This window comes from Trichosurus vulpecula, chromosome 5 (assembly GCF_011100635.1).
Source record: "Trichosurus vulpecula isolate mTriVul1 chromosome 5, mTriVul1.pri, whole genome shotgun sequence".
In the NCBI taxonomy this organism is placed as follows: Eukaryota; Metazoa; Chordata; class Mammalia; order Diprotodontia; family Phalangeridae; genus Trichosurus; species Trichosurus vulpecula.
The window spans coordinates 7,373,541-7,400,448 of record NC_050577.1 but is presented as its reverse complement, the minus strand read 5'-3'; positions in this window follow the sequence as shown (position 1 = coordinate 7,400,448).

Genomic DNA, 26,908 nt, shown 5'->3' with positions numbered 1-26,908 from the left:
CTTCAGTTTGAATCCTGCCTCAGACACTTAGAGGCTGTGTTACCCTGGGCAAGTCACTCAACCTCTGTCTGCCTCAATTTCTTCACCTGTAAAATGAGGAGGTTGGACTAAATGGCTCCCAAGGTCCCTTCTAACCATAGATACATGAATCCATTATTTCTAACGAAGACATGACTGAATTGTTGTTGACTCTTCACTTTCAGAGAAGGCCAACAACACCACAGAGTGATGTCTTAACTTACAAGTGAATTGGGTTAAAGTGAGGCAGAGCTGCATAAAATCCTCAGCCTCTCTCTGTCTCTCTCTGTCTCTCTCTAACTCTCTCTAACTCTCTCTCTCTGTCTTTCTCTCTGTCTCTCTTTGTCTCTGTCTGTCTCTGTCTCTCTGTCTCTCTCTCTCTGTCTCTCTCTCTGTCTCTCTCTCTCTCTCTCTCTCTCTCTTTCTCTCTCTCTCTCTCTCAGAGTCAATGAAATCCACTGGCAGAACAAAAGTCAAGATGATTGGTGATAGACCAGAATACAGTGGATAACATTGGCATCTTCCATGTCTAACCAATGTCTAAGCCTCATTCATGACTCTAAGGACAAAATGCTCCTATTCCCCCATTCTGCCAGGGAAGTCTTTATATGCTTGGAATGGACACCCCCCATAAATCACCAATGGGTGTACGACTGAATAGGGTTCTCAGAACCTACCTTGTTATGATACAAGACAGTTCTTCCCACTATCATTTACCATATGCCCTTAAATATCATGCTCCAGTTATGGATTTTATAAGAATTTTTTAAAATAGCACCTTATTTCTCATGCATGGTTCAGTTTCTGATTCACTATGACCTCCAGGTCTTTTTCTGCCTTAATCAAATCTGCCCTGTGTCATTTGCATCATCTTGCTGTTTTCTTGAATCAGTCTTCAGGAATACTTCCCAATTTAGTGTCAAGTGTCATCCCAATAAATAACAGCACCTGCACATACATTGAGCATTTAGAAATTCACAAAATGCTTTCTTCCCAGCAGTCCTCTGAAGGAGGTAGTATAAGTATCATTATCCAGTTCGTAGAGGACAAACTGACATTCAGAGAAGTTAAGTGAGTCACTCATTGACACAAAGCTGTTTCATGCTGAAATGTTAACCCAAGTGTCTTGTGTCTGAGCCCAGTGTTCTTTCCATTACACTGCAATACCTCCCTTGATATCCCTAAGGCCTTCATTTTAACTCTTGGTAGTCAGTCAGTTAACAAGCATTTATTTTTTTTTCTTGATTTCGATTTTATTAATCTCTCCTTTAGTTTTCAGTGTTTCTCAAGTTCAGAGATAGGGAAGTTGAGGTCCCCCACTAGTACAGTTTTGCTATGTATGTCTTCCTGTAACTTCTTTAAATTTTTTTTTATATTTTTATTTGAATTTTTATTTTTCAAAGATTTCTTTTTTTCTTTTTTTTCTTTTTAATTTAAATTTCTTTATTTAACATATTTGGTTTTCAGCATTGATTTTCACAACAGTTTGAATTACAAATTTTCTCCCCATTTCTGCCCTCCCCCCCACTCCAAGATGGCATATATTCTGGTTGCCCTGATCCCCAGTCAGCGCTCCCCTCTATCACCCCCCTCCCCTCTCATCCCCTTTCCCCTTCCTTTCTTGTAGGCAAGATAAATTTCTACGCCCCAATGCCTGTGTATCTTATTTTTTAGTTGCATGCAAAAACTTTTTTTTTGAACATCTGATTTTAAAACTTTGAGTTCCAAATTCTCTCCACTCTTCCCTTCCCACCCACCCTCCCCAAGAAGTCAAGCAATTCAAACTAGGCCACACATGTATCATTATGTATAACCCTTCCACAGTACTCATGTTCTGAAAGGCTAACTACATTTTGCTTCTTCCCGACCCATCCCGCTTTATTGAATTTTCTCCCTTGACCCGGTCCCCTTTCTAAAGTGTTTGTTTTGATTACCTCCACCCCCATCTGCCCTCCCCTCCATCATCCCCCCCCTTTTATTTTTTTTTATCTTCTTCCCTCTTCTTTCCTGTGGGGTAAGATACCGGACTGAGTATGTATGGTATTCCCCCTCAGGCCAAATCTGATGAGAGCAAGGTTCACTCATTCCCCCCTCACCTGCCCTCTCCCCTCCTCCCACAGAACTGCTTCCTCTTGCCACCTTTATGCGAGATAATCCACCCCATTCTATCTCTCCCTATCTCCCTCTCTCAGTATGTTGCTCTCTCATCCCTTAATTTCATTTTATTTCTTTTAGTTATCTTCCCTTCATCTTCAACTCACCCTGTGTCTGCTCTCTCTCTTTTACATATATATATATAATATATATATACATACATATATATAAACACACACATATATATACATACATACACATTCACTTATATATATATACATAAACATATATATATATATATATATATATATATATATGCATATTCCCTTCAACTACTCTAATACTGAGGTCTCATGAATCATACACATCATCTTTCCATGTAGGAATGTAAACAAAACAGTTCAACTTTAGTAAGTCCCTTGCAATTTCCGTTTCTTGATTACCTTTTCATGCTTCTCTTGATTCTTGTGTTTGAAAGTCAAATTTTTTATTCAGTTCTGGTCTTTTCACTGAGAAAGCTTGAAAGTCCTCTATTTTATTGAAAATCCATATTTTGCCTTGGAACATGATACTCAGTTTTGCTGGGTAGGTGATTCTAGGTTTTAATCGTAGCTCCATTGACCTCTGGAATATCGCATTCCAAGCCCTTCGATCTCTTAATGTAGAAGCTGCCAGATCTTGGGTTATTCTGACTGGGTTTCCACAATACTCAAATTGTTTCTTTCTGGCTGTTTGCAGTATTTTCTCCTTGATCTGGGAGCTCTGGAATTTGGCGACAATATTCCTAGAAGATTTCTTTTTGGGATCTATTTGAGGAGGTGATCGATGGATTCTTTCAATTTCTATTTTGCCCTGTGGCTCTAGAATATCAGGGCAGTTCTCCTTGATAATTTCTTGAAAGATGGTATCTAGGCTCTTTTTTTGATCATGCCTTTCAGGTAGTCCAATAATTTTTAAATTATCTCTCCTGGATCTATTTTCCAGATCAGTGGTTTTTCCAAGGAGATATTTCACATTGTCTTCCATTTTTTCATTCATTTGGTTCTGTTTTATAATATCCTGATTTCTCATAAGGTCGCTAGCTTCCACTTGCTCCAATCTAATTTTTAAAGTAGTATTTTCTTCAGCGGTCTTTTGGACCTCCTTTTCCATTTGGCTAATTCTGCCTTTCAAGGCATTCTTCTCCTCACTGGCTTTTTTGGAGCTCTTTTGCCATTTGAGTTAGTCTGTTTTTTAAGGTGCTGTTTTCTTCAGTGTATTTTTCAGTATTTTTTTGGGTCTCCTTTAGCAAGTCATTGACTTGTTTTTCATGGTTTTCTTGCATCCTTCTCATTTCTCTTCCCAATTTTTCCTCTACTTCTCTAACTTGCTTTTCCAACTCCTTTTTGAGTTCTTCTGTGGCCTGGGGCCAGTTCATGTTTTTCTTGGAGGCTTTTGTTGTAGGCTCTATGACTTTGTTGTCTTCTTTAGGCTATATGTTTTGGTCTTCTTTGTCACCAAAGAAAGAATCCAAAGTCTGTGACTGAATCTGGGCTCGTTTTCGCTGCCTGGCCATATTCCCAACCAACTAACTTGACCCTTGAGTTTTTCAGTGGGGTATGACTGCTTGTAGACTAACGAGTTCTATGTTCCATGTTTGGGGGGGGAGGTGCCAGCTCTGTCAGACCCGCACTACTCCTTCCCCAAGAACCCCCAGCCCGGGCTGGGCTTAGATCTTCAGCAGGCTGTTGCACTCCTGCTCTGATCTGCCACTTAATTCCTCCCACCAGGTGGGCCTGGGGCCAGAAGCAGCAGCAACTGTAGCTGCCCCACCTCTGCTGCCCCCGGGGCTGAAAGCCGAACCGCGAACTCCTTCCACTCCCGCAGCTTTTCCCACTAACCTTCTCCGCAGTCTTTGGTGTTTGTGGGTCGAGGGATCTGGTAACTGCCGCATCTCACACATTCAGGGCGCTAGGGGCCCTATCCGCCCGACTCCAAGTTTGGTTGTTCCACGCCGCTCAGGCTGAGCTCTGCTCCACTCCATTCCCAGCTCCCAGCTCCGTGTGGAATAGACCTCACCCAGAGACCATCCAGGCTGTCCTGGGCTGGAGCTCTGCTTCCCTCTGCTGTTCTGTGGGTTCTGCCGTTCTAGAATTGGTTCAGAGCCATTTTTTATAGGTTTTTGGAGGGGCTCGGTACAGAGCTCACTCCAGTCCCTGCTTACCAGCCGCCATCTTGGCTCCACCCCCCAACAAGCATTTATTAATCACTTACTATGTACCAGGAACTGTACTAAACAAAAAGACAGTCCCTGCCCTGAAGGAGATTATATTCTAAGGAAGGAAGACAACACATGAAAGGAAGCTGAAAAGTGTGGGGGTTGGTGGGAATTCCTTCCATTGGAGCATGATGAACCAGAGAATTGCAAATACATTAACCAGGAAGCTAAGAATTCTCTTACATATCCTTCAATACTCTCCTGCTTTTGCTTTCAGAGACCATTGTGGAATTTATTGGAACTGAATGAGAGTAACCCCCAAGTGCAGTGGGCTGCATTGGGAGGTAGTGAGCTCCCCATCATTGGAGAGCTTAGAGCAAAGGCCTGAAGCACCTGAGAGTCAAAAATAGCAATGAGCCCAAGAGACTGGCCAGAGAAGAAACCTCACCTACTGGAGGTTGTCGGAGGAGGCATTATCAGGGCAAATGTCAGCTCATGAAGAGAAAGAAAGAGGCTGGGAGAGCAAGGGGCTCCCGTGGCAGGTGCAGTGTTGGTATCAAAAATAGGTACAAACTATTATTGAAGAGCAGCTCCAAGGTCAATACGTATGGTGGGGAAGCCAGAATGACTGTACAGCTCTTGCCAGGAAGCTTGTCTGTGATTGGCCTCGTACAACAAAAATAATAGCCAATGTTCATATAGCATTTTAAGATTTTCAAAGAGCCTTGAAAATATCATATCATCAGATCCTCAAAATAACCCTAGGAAGTAGATACTGTTATCATCCCCATTTTAGAAATGAAGAAACTACAGCCGACAAGAGGTTAAATGGTGTGCCCAGGAGCCACATTGGAACCTGAGATTCCCCGAGTCCAAATCCTGCATTCTATTAACTCTGACACCAAGCTGCCTCTAACACAATCTCTATAGTCTGACATTCATGTCCCTCCGTAACGGATGCTCTTGCCTAGCCTTAAGGACCATCATTCCCCTTCATTTACTAAACGTTCCAGCTAAGCAGGGAGTGAGTGGTGTGATAGGTCTACATACCACAAAGAACACTGCATAATCATATGAAGGTAAGTGTCACTCCAAAGAGATTTTAGAGCCTCATGGCCTGAGCCTTAACAAATCAAAAGTAAAACATTTGCTGGCTGTGAAGTAACTCATCTTTGGGAGACCTAACTCAGCAGAATCTCCTTCAGGTCTCAGGGATACGGTGACTGCGATGGGGTAAGGAAATTTTTCTCATTCTATTTTATAAGTGCATGCCCTAAGAAACTGCCAACATTCTGATGCCCCTGAACATTGATGTAACAGAAGGGACCGAGATAAGGAGGAGCTTCAGTGTAAGTGATTGGACTCTCAAAGGCTGCACCAGCAAAGAGCCAACACTGGCAAAGCCCAGGAAGGCCAGAGCCGCCGTCTGTCTGAGGAGCAGATAGTCCAAGCTTGTGGTAGGGAAGTCAGGCGGTCAACGTGTATTTGTTAAGGACTTACTACGTTCCAGGCTTTGTCTGTGAAATGTAGCCCAGTGGAGCGAGGGCTGTCTCAGAATCAGTTCTGACACTTGATTCCATATGTGTGTGTGTACGCATATATACACACGCATATACACGTATATATGTAGGCATGTGTGCATAGAGAGGTATATAACTCTAAATATATAGATATATAATATCTTGGATGAACAAATTCACTTTGGAGATTTGGTTTCTTCGTCTGTAAAATGATAAGATTGCGCCATTGGCCCTAATGGTCCCTTCCAACTCTTCATCTATGATCCTACAAGCCCCAGGAGGTACCAGGAGGTTTTTCATGAGACGGCCAATGTTTTGACCCCCCCCCCCAGACCATTTACACAGGCTTGAAGGCCTTCCTCGAACCCCCCACCCCACCATACACACGCATGATCTCTAAATTATCATTAGTATTTCCTTACCTGGGTCCAGTAGACAAAAATTGTCTTGTGGAAGAGATTGCTGTGGTTGTTGGGTTTCGCCTTTGTGACTTCCGCTAAAGCACAGTGCCTAGAAACACAGAATCGGTCCATCAGCAACCGTTTCTTAAGAGCCTGACGCGTGTCAGCCTGGGCTCCAAGAAGTGGGGATGCAAAGACAAGAGTCTCAGCCCTCAAGAAGACTATAGTCTACCAAAAGCAAATGGATGTACGCGTGTTAGTTTATATGGAATAAACACCAAAGGAATGTAGGGGGGCATTGGGAGGACAGCACTACCAGCTGGGAGGAAGAGGAGGGAGCGGTGCATGAGTCCTGAGGGAAATACGGCGTTCTGAGGGTCATAGTCAGGAAAGGGCATTGCAGTGGTAGGAACCATGAGCATGAAGGTTGGGAAATCAGAGATGGGGTGACCTGTGTCCGGAACATTGACTAAATCAGTATGGCTAGGCTGCAGAGTGGACAGAGAGGAGGAATGTGTAAAGAGCCTGGGAAGTTGGGAAGGGCCAGGGGGAGAAGGTGTTGATCTGCCAAGCAGAGGGTTTTATATTTGATAATGGAAGTAATACTGAAGTGAGTGTGTATGTGAACAGTTTAAGACATGCTGAGTTTAAGACACCCATAGGATGTCTTGTTCGAGATGTCCAAAAGACAATCCCAGATGAAAGACTGAATGTCAGGATAAAGATTGGGGTTTGATAAGTAGATTTTATACTTACCAGCATAGCGACAATAACCATGTCTATGGGAGCTGATAAAATTACCCAATAGAAATACTGTGGATGGAGAAAGAAGAGATTTGGCAATTAAGAGGTCATTGGTAACTTTGGAGAGAGAAACATCAGCTGAATTACGAGCTCAGGAGCCAGACTTTTGGGAGAGAAGAAGAAAAGGAGAGCAAAGGAAGCAGAGGCACCTCTTATAGAGATAGCCTTCTCAAGGAGCTAAATTACAGGAAAGAAGAGAGATATGGGACAATACCTAACAAGGATGGATGGATGGATGGATCACCTGAGGGTTTTTTAAGGATAGAGCAAGCACAAAAATCTCTGTTAATTGTGAACAAGCAGCCAATATACAGGAAGAAATTGAATAGCAGTAGCCAGGGGTGGTATGGGGTGGGGGGCGGTGGGGATGATAGAGAAAGCAATGGGATAGAATGGGATCATTTATGCAGATAAAATGTTTTTCTTTGGCAAGAAGTTGTGCAACCCTGGGCAAGTCACTTAGCCTCTGTTTGCCTCAGTATCCTCAACTATAAAATAAGGATAACAACCCTCTCAGGGTTCTTGTGAGGATCAAATGAGAAAACATTTATAAAGCACTTAGCACAGTTTGTGGCACACAGTAGGTGCTGTATAAAAGTTTGTTTTCTTCCCTCCCCCCCCCTTGTTGTATGGAGGGGACCAGCCGGGGAGTTTCCTTATATGAGAGTTCCCTTATATGAGAGTTCCCTATCCTATCATAGGTCCACTCCCAATCCTCCAATTAATTTTATATAGCACATAGTAGGTGCTAAATCAGGTATTTAATCGAAAGGAATGAAATTGAATTGTACTTAAAATAACAGACTTACTGAATTCTTGTTTTTAAAACCTTGGAGGTTTCGCTTTTAGCAGATGAACTATATATTACTTTCACTGAAGACCTTTCCCTCTGTTACAAAGAAAACACTCCAACAACAACCAACTATTCCACTAACATTTTGAAATGAAAAATTGCTAAATTGACTGCTGCAAGGTCTCTGCTAAGTGATGTAGTTCATTGCTAAATATACCACTAACAGCAGCTTTCTTGGAATAGAAATATCCAACCCATTATGTCCACTTAGTAATACACAAGTTCCCACCTTCCTCTTGCAAATGTATTTTATCATTGCTGAATGCTTCATATGAAATATGTCCTGCATTGCATTAAAAACAACATTTTATTCAGCTAGGCCTGAGTTATTGAGATGAAATCTAGGTGGTATGATGGATAATAGTTGATTTCCATGGAGATGTCAGTGGTAACAACTGAGCTGTCTCCCCCGCCCCCCTCCGTTGACTTCCTTATCTCTGTCGGTGGTACTGTGGTTCTCCTAAATAATCAAGTTTGACTCCCCCATCTCCTCTGAAATCACAACAGCCTTTGTTTGTCATTTATGTTGTATACAGTTAATCACTTAATCAACAATAATTTCATTAAGCACCTACTATGTGCCAGGCACTATGCCAGCCACTGGGGATTTAAAGATAAAAGTGAAATAATTCCTGACTTCCAGGATTTCATATTCTGATGGGCAACATACACTCAAACCCACACACAAATGGCAAGGGCATGGAGAGGGGGCAGAGACAATAGAACAAGGGTATTGAACCTGCTGCCTCCAAGCCACAGGCTGTCCTCTAGGTCTTCAAGTGTGGCCCTTTGACTGAATGAAAACTTCACAAAACAAATACTTTTATTAAGGGAATTGCATTTAATTGAATGGAATTTGATTAAGGGGATTTGTTCTGTGAAGTTTGGATTCAGTCAAAGGGCTGCACTTGAGGATCTAGAGGGCCACATGTGGCCTCGAGGCTGTAGGTTCCTCACCTCTGCACTAGAAAGTAAGTTGTTCAGTAAAGCCTCCAGGAAAGCCTCAGGAAAGATTTGACAGAGCTTTGAAAGACACCAGGGATCACTAATGGTGATGTGTACGGATGAAGGACAGATGAAGAAGGGCTGATGTTCCCTGAATGGGGTGGGGGAGTGGGGTGGATGTTACAAATACACAGAGATGGGAGCTGCAGCAAGAAGGGCAGTTTGGCTGGACCAGACAATTTGTGAAGGGAAATGATGTGTAAGAATATTGGAAATGTAGGTTGGAGCCAGGTTGTAAAGGTCTTTAAATGACAAAAATAAGGAGACACTCAAGTTGTTGAGTGGAGAAGCGACGTGGCCGTTCTTTGTTCCCCCATTCTCACCAACATCGGCAAAGTCCTTTATAATTATGTCTTAAAAACATCCTTATCTCTGTATTGGGAATCAAGATGGGCTCTTAGAACTCATTCAACCAAGTGGCCTTGAAGAGTTTGGCCTTTGTTTCCTTGATTAAATTATGAGACCTTGACAACCTCCTTGCCCCAAGGGAAAGCCTAGTTTACATGGGTTTGAGTGACATGTTTGTGACATCAGAGGCTTTTAGACCATGTAGGTTTAAGTCGAATTTTTGTGGTGATTTTAGGTCACGTGGGTGAGCCACATGTGTGACTCACCTTTGACCCTGAACAAGATATATTAATGCAGAGGTTGGCTTTCTCTTTTGGAGCTCTGAGCCACAGCAGGAGTGGCACGTGACTCTGAGCCAGCCTTGCCAAGCTCCCGGCTGGACTCAGATGTTGATGGTTCCTTGGTAACTATGAATTGTATTTGGTCTGTTCATAAATGTATGTTTGTAATTTGTTTGTATTTGCTCTGAAGTTCAGGGTGCTGGCTTTTTCCTCTGAACTAAGTGAATGATATTTGTATGCTGGATTAAAGTAAGATTGTTAACCCCTTAACAATGCTTTCCTTAGTAAAAGAGATCAAAAGAACCTGGGCTTTCAGCATTCTTGTTGTTGGGGCTCGTGTTGGTTTTTCACCCCGACAGCAGCTGCTAGCCGAATTGTTGAAACAATCTCTTACCTGAACTAGGGTAACCATCTTCTAGGTGGTCCTGCCTGTCTCTCCTCTTGGCTCCCTTTAAATTATCCTGACCATGATGATCAGATCAGCTTCCTAACCTTCTTCCTTCTGTTCTCACTACCCAGCTCACTGACTCCCTGTTACCTATAGGCAAAAGGCCATATGCCCACATTCACAAAGCTGGTAAGCAGCCAAGCCCACACACAAACTCTTGTCTCCAAGCCTTTTGTCTTCTTCCTGTTCATGATGTCACCATTTGTCATAGTCATATCTTGATTTCTTTTATATATTTCCATTTGTTTCTCTTTTCCACAGGGATAAAGGCTCCAGCCCACCCTGCCCTATCCACACCCAAATCCCAATGGGATCCCTTCTTCTTTCCTTCTTTGCATTTTCTCCATCCTGGCTGGGAACTGACTTTCTCATTCACACCCCTCATCCTCATCCCCCCACCCTACCCCCAACATACACAGGAGTAATATCTGTTCCATTTGCACCTTCAAACTCCCTCCTCTATGCCTAATGTTCTTGGACCTTGCCTCACCATTCCCCTATCTGAGGAGAGATGTGTGAAGTCACACTCCTAGAGATGAACAGGAATTCACCAAATATGTGCCATCATTCTAAGACAGATAATCTCCATGCCCGAGCATATATCCTGCTACCAAACCTTCTGGTCAACTGTATCTTATTTTTCTGCTACTACAACCCAAAGACCCACAAGTATTAGCAGTGGAGCTGCCAATACTTCCTAAATTCCACCAAGAATTTCTCTGTGTGCTGTAGCTGACCCCACCTCTATGTCCCTTCCCCCTTGTGGAGTGTGATCTCTTTGGGAGCACAGAGCAGAGGCCATCTCATTTTTCTGTTTTTTTTTTATCTCCAGTGCTAATCAGAGCAGTCGGCAAACACTAAGTGCTCCAAAAACACTTGTTAAGTGATTGATTCATTGTCTCCCCACTGAGATTATTAGGCAAAGCGGAGTTATATTTCTTAGTGTCTGCAGATCTTTGTTGAATGAATTCTGCATTTTGAGATCCCTGTCCTTAAGAAGCTTATGGTTAAATTAAAGTTTAGCAAGACTCTTGAATAAGATAATTATAGTTAGCAACAAGAAAAGAACTAAATGAAGTTTTCTTAGCTATAGCCTTGAGTTAAACTTAAGAGAAGTGTCTCTGCCAATGATATTCATTCACTAGAAGAGAGTTTTCCATTCTGCCTTCATGCGCAGTCTCAGTTTAGGATTTAAGCTCCTTTAGGGCAGGAGTTGTTTAATTTGTGTCTCTGTGACCCCATCACTTTGCATAATACCTAACAAGTAGTAGGTGCTTAATAAAGGTTGACTGATTGGTTGGTTGATTTTCTCCTTTATATTGAATAGCTCAGAAGCCATCTTGACTGCAAGTTGAGAGAGGAGGAAAGTTTAGACCACATATTTCTCAGTGCTTATTCATATGCTAACTTCGAGATTTCCTTCCCAATCAGTGAGCTAAGGATGCCTGAGAATTCTTAACTGCCAGCTTCCCTTGTCTAGAATTGAGAAGATCATGCCCCATTTCTCTCCTCATTCCACCTCCCAACCTGCGTCCAAAGACTTTGGGGTCCTAGCCATTGTCAAGTGGGATGGATTCTTTGGAGTTACCATTGAAAGAGAACTGGATTTGGACTTCAAGCAACAGGGAATGCCTGTCTTCCCTTGAACACTGTGAATCTATTTGCTTAAAACCCTTTAGGATTTAATGCTGACAGTCCTTCCTTTTGAGGAAGGAAGATGTTAGACTCATGAGATAATTAATTTAAGGCAGGATTCTGGAGTCAGTATGATTTGAGTTCAAATCTAGGCTCAGATACTTAGTAGCTGGGGGATCCTGGCAAGTCTCCTGATAGGCCCAGTTTCTTCATCTGCTCAATGTGACTAATCTCACAAGGTCATTGTGATAATATCTGGAAAGTCCTTTGGAAACCTTAGGAGTGCTCGATAAATGCTAGATAGATAAGTGGTAGATATATAGATATAATGGCTTTTAAAATGAACTAGGTATAATAAGGTTAAAGTTCTTTATGCAAATCTAGTCAACAAACATTTATTAGTGCTTACTATACACCAAACATTTTTGTTCTTCTTTTTGGAATATTGAAATAGTTTTCCTTGATAATTTTATATTTTTATGATATGTATATATATATAAATGTATACATATAATATATATGCACATACATGTGTAGATATAGATATGCAGCTAGGTGGCACAGTAAATTGAATGCTGGACTTGGAGTCAGGAAGATTTAACTTTCTGAGTTCAAATCTGGCCTCAGACGTTTACTAGCTGTGTGACCCAGGGCAAGTCATTTAACCTTGTTTACCTCAGTTTCCTCATCTGTAAAATGAGCTGGAGAAGTAAATGGCAAGCCACTCCAGAATTTGTGCCAAGAAAACCTTAAATGGGGTCAGGAAGTGTCAGATATGACTGATCGACCAAAGAGGGAAAAAGTATCCAAAAGTCTTTGGGCATAGGTGTAAGTTGGAGATTGTGTGGGGAGAGAAAAAGGCAATCATTTTCTCAATTCTAGACAATTCTGAAATTTAAAAATTCCAGGGTGTCCTAAGCTCACTCTTTGGGAAGGAGGTCCTGAAGTTAGCATACGTATGATCACTTAACATCCCAGGACTCTGATTAAACTGTAATAGCTGCTATACCTTACAAGATGGGACAAGTCGAAACTAAGAAAGAATATTTCACTCCAGAAACTCTTGGTTTTGCCTGTAAGACCAAGGCTGTTAATGTTATACATGAAAAATCATGTTAATAGGACTCCTTTTGTTACATATCCAGGCGAGATGACTTGTGTTGCTTTTTTCCCCTGATACCATGAAGACTTAGATGGCCTAAGAAGGGACGCAGGACTTTTTACATGAAAACAAGTCCTCTATTTAGGGCCACCTGGCATTAGTGACAGACCAGAGTTCCGGTTTTTCCCTTCCTCCTCTCCTTTCCCAGGTATCGGCTCTTATCTCTATACTGAGAGATTAAGTCACCCAGTTCCTTCACCTCTCTAGTTTTTGTCCCTCTTGGCCACCCTCTTCCTATTGACTTTTTCCCCTTGAGTTTTGATACATGATATGCTTCTGCTTTGGGTCCTGCTCCTTAAACTCCACTGGCTTCTCATCTTCCTTATCATCATGCAATAGGGATCTGTTCTTAGGATCTGTCCTTGATCCTGTGCTCTTCCTGTACCCTCCCTCTTGGCAATCCCATCCACTCCTACTAGTCTTCAATAACTCCTTCTAGTTAGATGGCTCTAAAATGGTTTGAGTTCTCTTCTGAGCTCCTGACCCACATCTCCAAATGCCTTAGGAATATCTCCACCTGAAATTTAACCTCAGATTCAATTTAGTATTTTCCTCCCAAACATATTTATCCCTCTGCCTGCACTTTTACTAAAGTCTATGGCACTGCTATTCACCCAGTCATTCATGTCTATAACCCTGAAGTTATCTCTGACTCTTCCTTCTTCTTCACCATGTATGTGTGTATACATACATACATACATACATGCATACATGCATATATGTCCATGTATTGATATATAATTATATGTATTAATATATATATATATATGAGTGTGTGTGTGTGTGTGTGTGTGTAATACCATGTCCTATCAGTGGCATCTCAATGATATTATGCAATTGGCATAATCCCAAATTGCTTTCTAGAATGGTTGGACCAATTTCCAAGTCTAACAAGAGTACCTATGTTTCCACAGTCCCTTCAACATTGACCATTAACACCTTTTGCCATCTTTGCAATTTTCTTATTTGGAATGATTTGGAATATCTTTTCCTATAGTTATTAAGTTTATAATTCTTCTTTTGATAACTGTTACATGTTTTGTATCCTTTGATCAGTTATCCATTGGGCAATGACTTTTGCTTGCATAGATTTATACATCTTGGAGAGCAGATACTTTATCTGAGATATTTGATACATTCCCCCCATCCCCCATCAACCATTTGCCTCTTTCTTATCCTTGATATGTTTATTTTTTGGTGAAAAAGTATTTCAATTTCATGTCATTGAAGTCATATATTTTGCCTTTTGCGACTCTAGTTTTCTTTAGGATTTTTACCCTAAGCTAGGCTTAGCTGTGAAAAGGACTTCATCTGGTTTTTCCTATTTTTTAATGGTATGATCATTCATGTTTTGGTAGCCTACCCGCTTTCACCTTATTGTGGTATATGGTGAAACATGTTTGTCTGACATTAATTTCAGCCATGCTGATCAAATAAAGAGCTCTTCCCCAGCACTTTATTAAGCACCAAGGTGATGATTTTAATTATTTCTGATCCATCCTTATCCACACTGTAGCACTAATTTACCATTTCACTGTATACCTTTGAAGATTTCTATTTTATGCTATAAGTTGAGGTCTTCAAATATTATTACCCCTTTATTTCTACTTCTTTTTTCATCATTTAACTTGGAATTCTAGAGCTGTTTTTCCCCCCCAAATGAATTTTGCTACTATTTTGTCTAGCTCTATAAAATATCCCCTTGGTAAGATGATTTAAATAAACTATTTACAAATTCATTTAGATAGTTCCATTATCTTTATTGTATGTGCAGGTATGGGTAATGAGCAGTGACTAGCCTTCTAGGTACTTGAGTTCTTCTTTAGTTCCTTAAGGAACCTTATATAATTGTACCTACTTAGTTGTTGCATGTACCCTAGGAAGCTGGGTACATGCTCCCATGGAAGGAAGCTCCCATGTGTGGAGGCATTTTGGAGGCTTTTTGATTGCCTTCACTTTTTAGTACTTCCTTCTGAATACTGTTATTGCTACATAGAAATGAGGTTGATTTTTGTGATTTGTGTCCTACCACTTCAATGAATCTATTAATTTCCTCAATTAGTTGCTTGAATCATTCTTAGGATTTTTTAATTGTTTCATTATGTCTCAATAGGCAGGATGCTTGGTACTGTAGACACGAAGATAGAAAAGGACCCAGCCCCTGTCCTCAGGGACCTTCCACTCTATTTCTCTAACACTGTCCCCTCAGCCTTTCTGTTTTGGTGACTGGCTAAATCACAGATGTTCCAAACCCATGGGGAGAGGGTAGAGAAGGTGCGTGACTTCTCTCCTCCTATTGTGGGAAGAATACTGCTGATCCATCCCACTGTCCTTGTCACTGCCATTTTCCAGCTATGCCACCTTAGTTGGGGGTAGGGGTGGCTCTTGTAAGCAGAGACATAACTAGGACGGGATCATCAAGGATTTGTCATCGAGGATTTGTCCCAACGTGAGAATGTTTAGAGACCACTGCATCAACAACATAGAAATCTCTGAGTTTAGCATCTAGTTAGCCTGAATAACTAGTTAAAATTAGAATCTACAAGAGAATACAGGCCCAACAACCGGTTTGGTAGATTACAAAGGGGATTCTTTTCATATATGGAGCAGAGATCACTCCCTATTTCCAGTACAGTGATTCTGTGCTCCTATGTTTTCCATCCTGACCCATTACTCCAGCCATGGTCATTAGTCTGGTGAAGTCTACTGTGTCCTGTGTCCCCTGACCTATTCCTCCTGTGTTCCTACCTGTCCAACAATGCAGGGAGGGAGGGAAAGATTGTGTGTTCTAGCCGTGAATGTAGAAATTGCTAACCAAGGCTCGGACTGTTGGCCAAAATTCCTGACACTTGCTAAGCATAGCCAAGTAAACCTACTCTTCTGACAAATAAGTATGGTTTCCATTCCACCCCGAATATCCCCAATGTCTGGGCTCTGTGTATGGAGCCTACAAAGACCGGTTTCTTTGGGGTATTTCAACAATCATTGGCCATTTCATCTATGATGGTCCTAAACCAGGGTGGAAATGCCTAACATGCCTACCTTGTAACTTTATTTTTTTTTGCTTAATATGTTGGCAGTGTTACAAAATGTTTGTTTTTAATTACTCAAAGGCACCAATCCATATTTAAGACTCCACGGCTGCATTTCTAAAACTCCAGTTGCTTATTAAGCTAGAGTTAGCCATAAAAACATTTTTGGCTGCCCTACAGCTGAGAGAAAAGATTTGTCTAAGTTACACGATTAAAAAATCCATTTAGGCTGTCAACAAGTATGTCAAATATCAGCCCGATATAATTTAGAGATCCAAGGCAGTAAAAGGACAATTTCCTCTGGGTGCTCCCAGGGAAGGAGAGTGGATTGGTAGGTTGGCACCAACCTAGGCAGGCTTAAACAGCAGCTTCAGCTGTACCAGCAATAGTCCTCCTCCTTCCTCTTGTTTCTGGTCTGCCGTGGTAGGACCTTAGATTTCTTGGTACTTTTCCTGTTCTGAAAGCTGTCGTACTCATTTCCTTCCCTTGGGCAGCTAGGTGGCTCAGTGGATAGAGCACTGCACCTGGAGTCAGGAAGATCTGAGTTCAAAACCATCCTCATGCACTTATAACTTTGTGACCCTGGGCAAGTCACTTAACCTCTGTTTGCCTCAGTTTCCTGAGCTGTAAAAATAGGAATAATAGCACCTGCCTTATTGTGTTATTGTGAGAATTGAATGAGATCATATTTGTAAAGCGCTTAGCACAGAGCCTGTTATGTAGAAGACGCTATGGAAACACTCTATTTCCTCCCTCCCAGTGGTGTGATTCCTGGTTATCTCCACGTCCTTCAGCAGACGTCTCACGCCCCTTTTCAGATCAGACACTGTCTTGTTTGTATTTCTGGGCCTAGAACTTAGCCCAGTGGTTGGTACATAATAAGAACTTCTTCAGTGTTCTATCTTTGTATCTCTCTATTATCACCCCACTAATAAAAGGTAAGGGAAGGATTTGAACCCGGATCTTCCTGTCTCCAAATTTAACACTCTTTACTGATCTTAATAATGCTATTCTTTAACTCATTTTGGGAATCAGTTACATGCTTTCTGCATTGTCAGATCTCATTGTCCCTAAAAAGTAGAATATCATATCATGGTAGTCTTTCCATACCACACCTCCTCCCCGCAAATAGCATTAAAGATTTGGAGCTAGAAGGGGATCTGTCTTAAAGGGTGTCTTGTCTGACCTGCCCATTTTACAGATGAGGGATCTGAGGTCTACGGAGGTGGCATGATTGGTCCAAATCAGCCTTTGCTGCGTTCCAGCTTCTGTGCCAAGTGCTGGATAGAAAATAGGAGAGGCAGTCTGGCACTTTGGATGGGCCTCTGGACTTGCAAGCAGGGTGGTCAGAGTTTATTTCTTTTCTTTAACATGATTTAATTTTCCATCTTTGTAAATCCTAACTTGTCACATGTCTTGGACATGGTAGGTACTTAATAAATATTGGTTGAATTTAACTGAATGTTGAACCTGGTTTGGACCATAAAGGAAGGTGATATTTGAATAGTCATAGAGAAATTAGGACATTTTAACATGATTTTAGCATGTATCACCATGTATTTTGGACATTATAGACTTAGATGTTCCAATTCAATGTGTCTAGAACAGAACTCATTATCTCTCAAAAAACAAAACAAAGACAAAAACAAAAAAACCCTCTCCTCTTCAGATCTATCAAAGGTTCAGCCATCCTTCTAGTCACTGAGGTTCGCAACTTTAATGCCTCTCTCTCTTTCTCACCTCACATATCCAATGAGTTGTCAAATCCTGTCATTTCTCAATGACATCTCTCCTATATGTCCCTTTCTCTCCTTTCACATAGCCACCATCATAGTTTCAGCCCCAATCTTCTCTCACCTGGACTATTGTAATAGCAAAGTGAAGTCTCAAGATTCTCCCTGGTCAAAGTGATTTACCCAAAGTGAAGGGCAGACCATTCACCTCATCCTCAACAAACTCCAGTGTCTCCCTATTACTTCCAGGATCAGATAAACATAGAGTTCTTTGTTTGCCTTGAAGCCCTTCCCACCCTGGCCCCTTTCCACCTTTCTAGGCTCCTTCCCTCACTCTCTGGACCTGTTAAAGTGGATGACTAGATGTTCCTTCCACAGAACACCACATCTCCCACCTCTGTGCCTTTGCTCAGCTTTCCTCCTTCCTGAAACATTCTACCTTTCAGCCTTTGACTTTAGGACCCCTGCCTTTTGTTAAGCCTCCTCCTAAAGGCCTTTCCTGGTCCTCCAGATAGTGGGGCCATCCTCTCTGAGCTGACCTTCCCTCTCTACATTTGTCCTGTATGTTCTGCTGATATATGTTGACTCCCTACTGGAACGAGCATTGGAGGTGGGTGCTATTGTTATCTGCATTTGGCAGTTAAGGAAACTGAGGCAAACAGATGAAGTGACTTGCCCAAAGTCACACAGCTAGGAAATACATGAGGCCAGATTTGAATTTGGGTTTTCCTGACTCTAGACCAGGTGCTCTTATCTACTACTCCACCTTGCTATTTAGGGGCAGAGATGGTGAATTGGGTTATAGAGGCATTGAGACTGTGATTAGTTCATTCATTCATTCATTCATTTCATTCATTCATGTGAGATGGCAGTTTCTTTATTCAACAACAAAGCCTCATACTGGAATGGATGGGTAGGCAATTGGAAACAGGGACTTGGCATGAAAATGCATGTGAGACCCCACTTCTAGAGATGTCAAGAGACTGTAGAGCCATTCGCTTAAAGGGGAGTTCATCCCCTAAAGATGGATGAACTCATTAAAGGCCTATGTGTTAGGAGAGGAAAGCACAAAGAAAAAAAATAAAATAAAGAAGAGTCTGCTAGAGTGTGAAAAGAAGAGGAGCCAGCAGAAGGGAAAGAGAGGGAGAAGGAGCTGCTAGAGATGTGGGCAGAGTACCAGAGAGGTTGGCCTGACTCCCCAGGGTGGCACATCTTGTCTGCCTGAGTAAAAATATCCATCTAGAAGAAATAGGGGAAAATAGATATTCTGAGCACAGAACAAATCTATTTTTCATTTGAAATTCCTATTTGTGAAGTTACTACTTATTTTAGAGTTATTCAGGCTCAAATGGCTCCCTCCTCTCAGACTCTCTCCATTTATAACAGTAGCTTACTAGTATATCTTTCTTGGGAGAATTACAGCAGTTGTGTGGATGTAATCTATGGTTACCTTCTAGGGTTCTACATTTTAACTGGGCTTATTTTCCATCCCTTTAGAAAGAGAAATGAGAGACCCAAGAGGTTACTGCCTTCCCTAATCCCAATGTATGTCAGCTAAGGGAATAGACAGATTCCAGGTTGACAAACAAGGAAACAGGATACATTGAAAACCTTTTTATCCTCTCTCCCTCTCCCCACTGCATTCTAGTTACTTTGCGGAGCCTTGATAGAGAAATTCATGAAACAAAGTTAATTTTAGCCACTACAAATATATATTTATCACTTAACTTCAATGAGGTCCTCAAGATTTCTCACCAGTCTTTGCTGGGCGTTGGTGGCAGGTATAGGAGAGCTATAATTCTTTTGCTATCATGAATATAGAAGAAAAGGAACTTACTGTCTTTCATGCCTCCACTCACAGGGCCTAGATTCAAATCATGGGGAACATCAGGAAAACAAAAACCACCTCACGAGGACAAAACAAACTTTTATTGAATAGAAATACACTCACATTTCCAGCAGCCGAGACACCAGTGAAACTGGCTTGATCCAGATGGTGGCTTCTGCTTGCCTAATTAGGGTGGTCCCTTTTATTCAGATTCCCCAGAGCAGTTATTACATAAGGGGGTTCCAAAGTCCCAAAGGGTTCAAGCTCCGGTCCCTACCTGGTTGAGCAGGTATTGATGAGCTTTGTTTTCTGGTTGAATTCAGACAGCAATTGGAGCTTTTGCTGAAACCTACTCTATGTTTCTATATAAAGTTTTTACAGATTCCTTGTCTCCTCTCCCACCAAACACCATTCCTGCTAAGGTGAAACCCCACAGTTATTTATAAAAACTCAGGTAAGAATCAGAAGTTTAGTAGGAATTAAAAAGAATTTTCACATCTTAACTTAAGAAGTAGCAGGCAAGGAGTTCTTCTATGGGTGGCAGATTATAGCCAAGGGTCTGAATCATCACAAAAAGGCAATTCTCCAAAGATATAAGGTCATGGATATGTTTCAGTCTGCATCGCTGGATTTGGAGTTTCAAACTAGGAGCTCTCTACCCTGATGAAATCCCAGATCTGCATCAAAAATATTCAGTTCAACGTGTCTTCCATACCTATTATGTACAGAGCACTTTTCTTGGTTCTAGGGAAACAGAAAATAGCAATGAGATAGTCCTGTCCTCGTGCAGTTTACACGCCATTGAGTAAGCTATGATATACGCATAGACTTTATTTTTGGTTGATCTCTTGTTTCTATATCACCTTAATGTCTCACTATAGCCATCTTCTCCCAACCTTCCTTCCAGAGCCACTACCTATAACAAAGAAGAAAGAAAACAGAGTTCAACAAAATGAACCAATGTATCCCCCATATAGATTGCCAATATGTAGTATTCTGCACCAGTAACCCTCTACCCCTATGAAGAAGGGAGAGGGGGAATTCTCATATCTCTTCTTCGGGACTGAGCCTGGAAATGAGAATTTGACAGTTTCCCTTCAATTTCTCTTCTTGTCCTGTTGTCCTTTCCATTTCCATTCTTAGGGCCATTGTGCAGATGACGCCCCTCGCGTCAGTCACTTTTCTTTGCACCATCCAATGGGTTGCCATGCTTCTCTGGACTCTTCCCATTCACTATTTCTTATTGTGCTGTGATAGTCATCACATCCTCCAGCTGGTGGGCACTTCTTTTTTGTCCCATTCTTTGCTTCCACACAAAGGGTGGGGATGACCATTTGAAGTGCCCGGCTGCTGTTTCAGGTGCCGATTTCACTCAGCTCCAGTCAGAGGTAATATCAGGCTAACAAACCACAGGACTCCCTTGCCTTGTTGGCTGGACTGTGTCGGGTTTAGAGTCACCTCACATGAATCCTTAAGCTTGAAAGAAGTGGACTGCAATGCCTGGGGAACGTACTTGAGGAAGCAAGCAACTCTGGAGGCCACAGGGCCATTCCGGGTTTCCATGCAGCGTGACAAGTTGAGGCCCAGAGAGGTTAAGTCACTTCTGAAAGGTCACACAGCTATTAAGTGTCTGAGTCAAGGTTTGAAATGCAACCTTTCTGATGACCAACGCAGGGCTCTAGCCAGCATGCAACCTGCTTATTGCTGCATATTACTACTGTGCCCACTCATTAGCTCAGTTCTTAAAAGCTCATTTTCCCACCTGGGTAGGACTCAGGCTTCTCTCCAATGGGCTAATTTATCTTTTCTAAACTGTTCCAATAACTCAGTGCCACCCAGACCACAGAAGGCTCAGTGTTTCCTGTCATTGAGGTGAATGAAAAGGGACAACTTTAAGACAAACAGGCTCATGAGGCTACTCCATTCCAATGTCTACAACAAAGGTGAGATAAGGGTTAGGAAACAACCAGCATTGGAAAACTCAGCAAATGCACCTTGCAAAAGTCCCCTCTTGTCCCCTGGCTTGGATTACCTTGGCTGTCCAATGATCATCCCAATGCATGGTGACTGGAGAGCCTTCCCCGCCACCCCCCGCCACTGCCCAGTGAAATAAGAGCTACTTATCCTTGGTCCTGGGCATGGGTGTGATGCATTAGGGGCCTCAACTGCTTGTCTTCATGGGGAGACTCCTCACCTTAGAGCCATGGTCCTTAGAGTTATGGTCCTAGACCTGAACTATAAGGAACCTCAGAGGATACCTTGTCCAAACTCCTCATGTTACCAGGCACAGAAAGATGAACCAAGGTCACACTGGTAGTGCCCTCTGTTAGGTTGTGAATGAAGGCTCTCTTCCTCTAGCTAATGTATCAATTCTTCATCTGGGAACTTCTTTGCTCCTTGTTTTGGTATTTTCATATTTCAATATCACTGGTTTCCTTCATACAGTCAGGCACCTAGTTGGTGCAATGGATAGAATGGGACTTGGAGCAAGGAAGAACTAGATTCAAATCCTGCTTCAATCACATACTAGCTGTGTGACTCCAAGTAAGTCCCTTAACTTCTCTGTGACTCAGTTTCCTCATTTGCACAATCTTAATAGTCTCTATAAGGATCAGATGAGTTAGCATATGGAAAACAAACCTTTAAGCAGCATCCAAATTCTAGCTGTTGTTGTCATTGTGATTGTAGTTGTGGTGGTTGTGGTTGTTCATATTTATAAGCTTGATTATAAGAAGAGATTGGTCCATAGTATTCAACAGACTATAGACAGAGGGGTTTGGGACATCCACCACATGTAGTACCTTTCCCACTGTGCTACAGAATCCCACTATAGACAATGAATAACTAGGTGACCTTTAGCCAGTAACCTTTATTCTCAGCCTTAATCATTCTTAATTTCCTTGTCTGCAAAATGGTCACTGTAATAAGTGCTTACCCATTTCACAGGGCCAAGGTAAGGATCAAATAAGGTCACAAATAAAGTCAACCCAGGTTCCACTTTCTCTGTGAAGCGGAAGATACATTTAGTCGAAAGCAAAGAAACTTAATGATATGGTGTGATAAAATTATCAACAACATATTTTTTCTCACAAACTTTCCCAGAAATATAGGCACCTGAGGAGAAAGAGTGAAATTCCTTTTGCTCCTCCATTCAAAGGAATGGTAGGAGGAAAGGTGAGAAAACCATCCTAAGTCCCCAGGGTGAGTTTGGCATCTGTTCACCTTCCTGGTGTTTTCCATTTACATGTAGGAGCCACATTCTTTCTTGATGCAATGGAAAAAGCTGATATTTGGAGCCAGAGAACTTGAGTTCAAATGCTGACTCCACCAACTTATTCCTTGAATAACCTTGGTTATTTTCCCACTCTGGTCCTCAGCTCCTCAACTGTAAAATGGCCTAGATTACCTCAAAGAACCTTTCCTGCTCGAAATTGTTTGATCCTCCAAACCCACTCTAAATCTAAAGCACTTTGCAAAGCTTATAGGATGATAAAAACATCATTCTCATTATAGTTATCCCTAGTAATTTTTTAATAGTCCAGTTGGTGGGGGAATAGAGAAACTCATGTATGTGCTCATCTGCTCTTCATTTCCAGCCTTAGAGAAATCACTCGTAGCATCTTTACTTCACTTTCCTTTTTCTCTCAACCAGAAATGCAGGCAACTTTAATTCTTCCAAAATCACTGTTCCATTCTGCAAAGACATTGGGATGTGCCTGGAAGAAAGGGGTGACATAAATACCAATTCTTCAGAAATATAAATTCTGCGATCACAGAATTTTTAAAAATAGTACAGGGCAGAACCCTTTAAAACCTTGAATATTGCTTGCAAATTAATGTTAAATTTTGCATAGTCTGTATTTATGTGTGGAGAAAATGAGATATTCTGCACTGTAGACAAGTCTTCTGAGATAATGCTACCATGTAATATCAGTGTGAGGTTTCCCAGTGGAGAAATGTTGCTTCATGAATAGTAATGGGAGAGAAATTTGAATGGTATATCATCCTCATGGCCAGCTGGTTCCATGGAACTGTCCCTGAGGACAACACTGTGTACCCTATACCCAATGAGAAGTGCTGCAGGTGGAGCAAAGCAGGGGAGGCCAGTCCTGTAAGGCACCTGCAAAATCAGGTAAACAAGATCTAGTGGGCAGGACTCAGAATGTGGTGCATGGGTGCATGGGTGCTACCGATCTAAAGAATAGACATTTTCAACCTCATTTGCAATCTCCTCTCACTTCCCGCTATGCAGAGCCAGCAAGTACGAAGGTTGGATCTGAGACATTTTAATCATCTGGTTTGACATTGTGTCATTCTCTTTAAATTTCTCACCTGAAGTCACCAGGGAATAACCATTATTTATTCTAACCAGTGGCTTGAGAAACAGTCCCCCTTAACACGGACCCAACAAAGCTTCCTCCAGCCTCCCCTAGAACATAGAGCTCCAGGGACAAAATTGGCCTCTGGCTAGGTCACAAAGCAGCCTGTTTTACTGCTCAGCTCAATAGTTACCGAGAGCTTCCTTATTTACATAAAGCCTTTTTTTTTCCTTTTTGAAAACTTCCATCCCTTGCATCTGGTTCTGCCCCCTGTGGTTCATGGGAATCAGTCCAATGATCTGCCGCAAGTCTTCCTTTCTCCCTTCTAAACTTCCATAGGTCCTTCTACCAGTTTTCACAAGTCCCTTCCCCATTTCGGGTGCCCTCTTTTGGACCCTCTCCAGAATTTTGTGGTCCTTCCTAAAAGGCGGTGCCCAGAAGTGAAGACAATAGTCCAATTGTTGTCTGTCTAAGACACAGGAAAGAGGACAAGACTCTACTCGGGCACTCTGCCTCTGTTGATGCAGCCTTAAATCAACTTAGGGCTTCTTGGTGTTTGTCTTGCTGCCATATCTCTATTGGCTTCAGTTTCTCTCACAATCCACTCATCCCCCACCCCAACTCTCTTTTTTAGATACACTGCTGTTGAGCTATGCTTCACCATTTTGCATTTGTAAAGATAATTTTTGAACCCAAGTGTAAGACTACATTTATCCCTATCAAGCAAGAGAGGAGGCATTTATTAAGAATCTGTACCATATGTCAGAAACCATACACAGCATTAGAAACACAAAGGCAAGAATAAAGCCATTTCTGCTCTCAAACCACTTAAATCGCATCGGAAAAACAACATGTACACATCAACACCTAGGTATATAAGCAAGTGTGCGCACTTATTCCCACATACATGTGCACACAGTGTGGCTAGACAAGGTCATTTCTGTGAGGAGTCATTAGAAGCTGAGTGAAGGAGGAGCTGTGAGAGGAAAGGCTCCTTGAAGGAAGTACTCCTTGAGCTTAGCTTTGAAGGACCATGGAGACTTAGGTGGGAGACTCTCCCAGGGGCAGGGGAGCAGGAGGAGCCAATCCACCCAAAGTTGTAGAGATGGGAAGTTGAACACCATAGGAGACTAATGACAGGCCACGTTGCACCAGGAACCAGAGTAAAATATTATTGGGAGATAGTGAACAAAAGAGATCAAGGTGCAATAGAACATAGAAAACATTGATATGTGGTTTTCCAACCCAATGTGCTGCCTGGCCTACGGTTTAGGGACCCCTGTTTCTATTTACATTCTGTACTACTGGGCTAGACTGTACAGAATGTAAGTGGGTTGTGATGTACAATTGGTCTGGAAAGAGCCCTGTGAAGAACTTTCAATGCCCGACGAAAAGGAATTAGTATCTTATTACAGAGGCAATGCACGGTCACAAAAGCTTCTTCACATGGCTAGAACTACATTTTAGGAAAATCTTTTTGGCCACTGTGTGGAGCTTAGATTACAGAGGAGGCCATTGCAAAAGTCGACCTGAGAAGGCAGGAAGGTCTTTATTTGGGTGGTGGAGAGAACCATGTGAGTGGAGAGGAAGTGAATGTACTCAAGATGTTTGATCAGACTTGTGTAGAGCACAAGGGTTCAGAAGGCAGCTGCCTGAGCCCTGCTCATGTAGTTTGTAAAAAGACTTGGAGAAGAGCTGCCAGCAAGTTGGCAATTCTTCTCTGGGGAAAGGAGAAGAGGACATGGACAAGAAGATCACAAGCTGAGAAAATGTGGAAGATTGCAATCTACCACATCTGAAGGATTCCTGAGAACACAGATGGGTCTTTTGGGAGAATTACAACGTTGTTCATGACTTGTTTGCACTTAAACCCCTTCACAACATGACCTCAGCCCACCCCTTATTACACATACTCTATTTCATTAACTCCACAGTCTACGCAAACTGACCTTCTTTCTTCTTCCTATACATGATACCACATTCCCTGAATCCTTTTCTTTGCATTGGCCAGCCCCCACACCTGGCATATACTCTCTCCTCACTGTTACCTCTTAGCAGCCTTCATTTGGGTATTTGTTTTTATAAGATGTAATTCAAATGTCACCTTCAATAGGAGGATTTTCCTGTTGCCTCTCAGCGTTTAGTGCCCTCCCATGAATAGCAACAGGGTGAAATTTAAATGGAATGTCACACCCTTATGGCCAATTCCATGGGATTGTCCCAAATGGTGATATTGTATGCCTTTCTTTATTTAGTGAGAAGTCCTCCTTCACAGGTGGAGCACACCATTAGAGGCATGTCATAAGGCACCCCCATATATCCATTTTGTATATACTCATGTTTGTCTATGTTGTTCCAACCTCCCCCACCCCCAACACAATGCATATTCCTTGAAAGCTGGGACCATTTTCATTTTATCTTTGAATCTCTGGAACACAGTAGGTGTTTAATGTATCTGCAGCCATTTAATATTGTTTAAAACCATTTCACAATAAATGGGCCCAATATTTTCTGAACTTGAAAGCTGAGCAGGATTGGGTCTGAGCAGTACTTGGAGAGGAGACTGCCTGGGCATATTGGGTGCTGTAGGCTTATTTGGTGGGGGCGGGGCAGGGAGGGAAGGTCTACAGAGTCATTGGTCTGATCTCATTGCTGTATGGCTGTGAAACCTGGACAGTATACCAGTGCCATGCCAGTAAACTGAATCACTTCCCTTTGAATTGCCTTAGGGAAGATTCTGAAGATCACCTGGCAGGATAAAGTACTTTACATTGAGGTCCTTTTTTGAGCTGAACTGCCAAGCATTCAAAATCTATTGAAGAAAGTGCAACTTCAACGGGCTGGCCACATTGTTCAAGTGGCAAACATATGCTTGCCTAAAAGACTATTTTATGGAGAATTCATGTTCTCAGGTGCTCACATGGTGGTCAGAAGAAGAAATACAAGGACACTCTCAAGGTTTCTCTGAAGAACTTTGGAATGAGTTGTGAGACATAGGATATACTGACACAGGACAACCCAGCATGGTGTGCCTTCATCATAAGAAGGCATCATCCATAACCAAAGCAGAATTGCAACAACTCCAATGTGAGATGCTCAAATTTAGAGACATCTCCTCTCCAAATGCTCATGTGGACTATTTTGTGCCCACTCTGTGGTAGATCCTTACAAACTTATATCAGTCTGATCAGCTACAATGGGACATATTATAACTTGACACCGACATAATG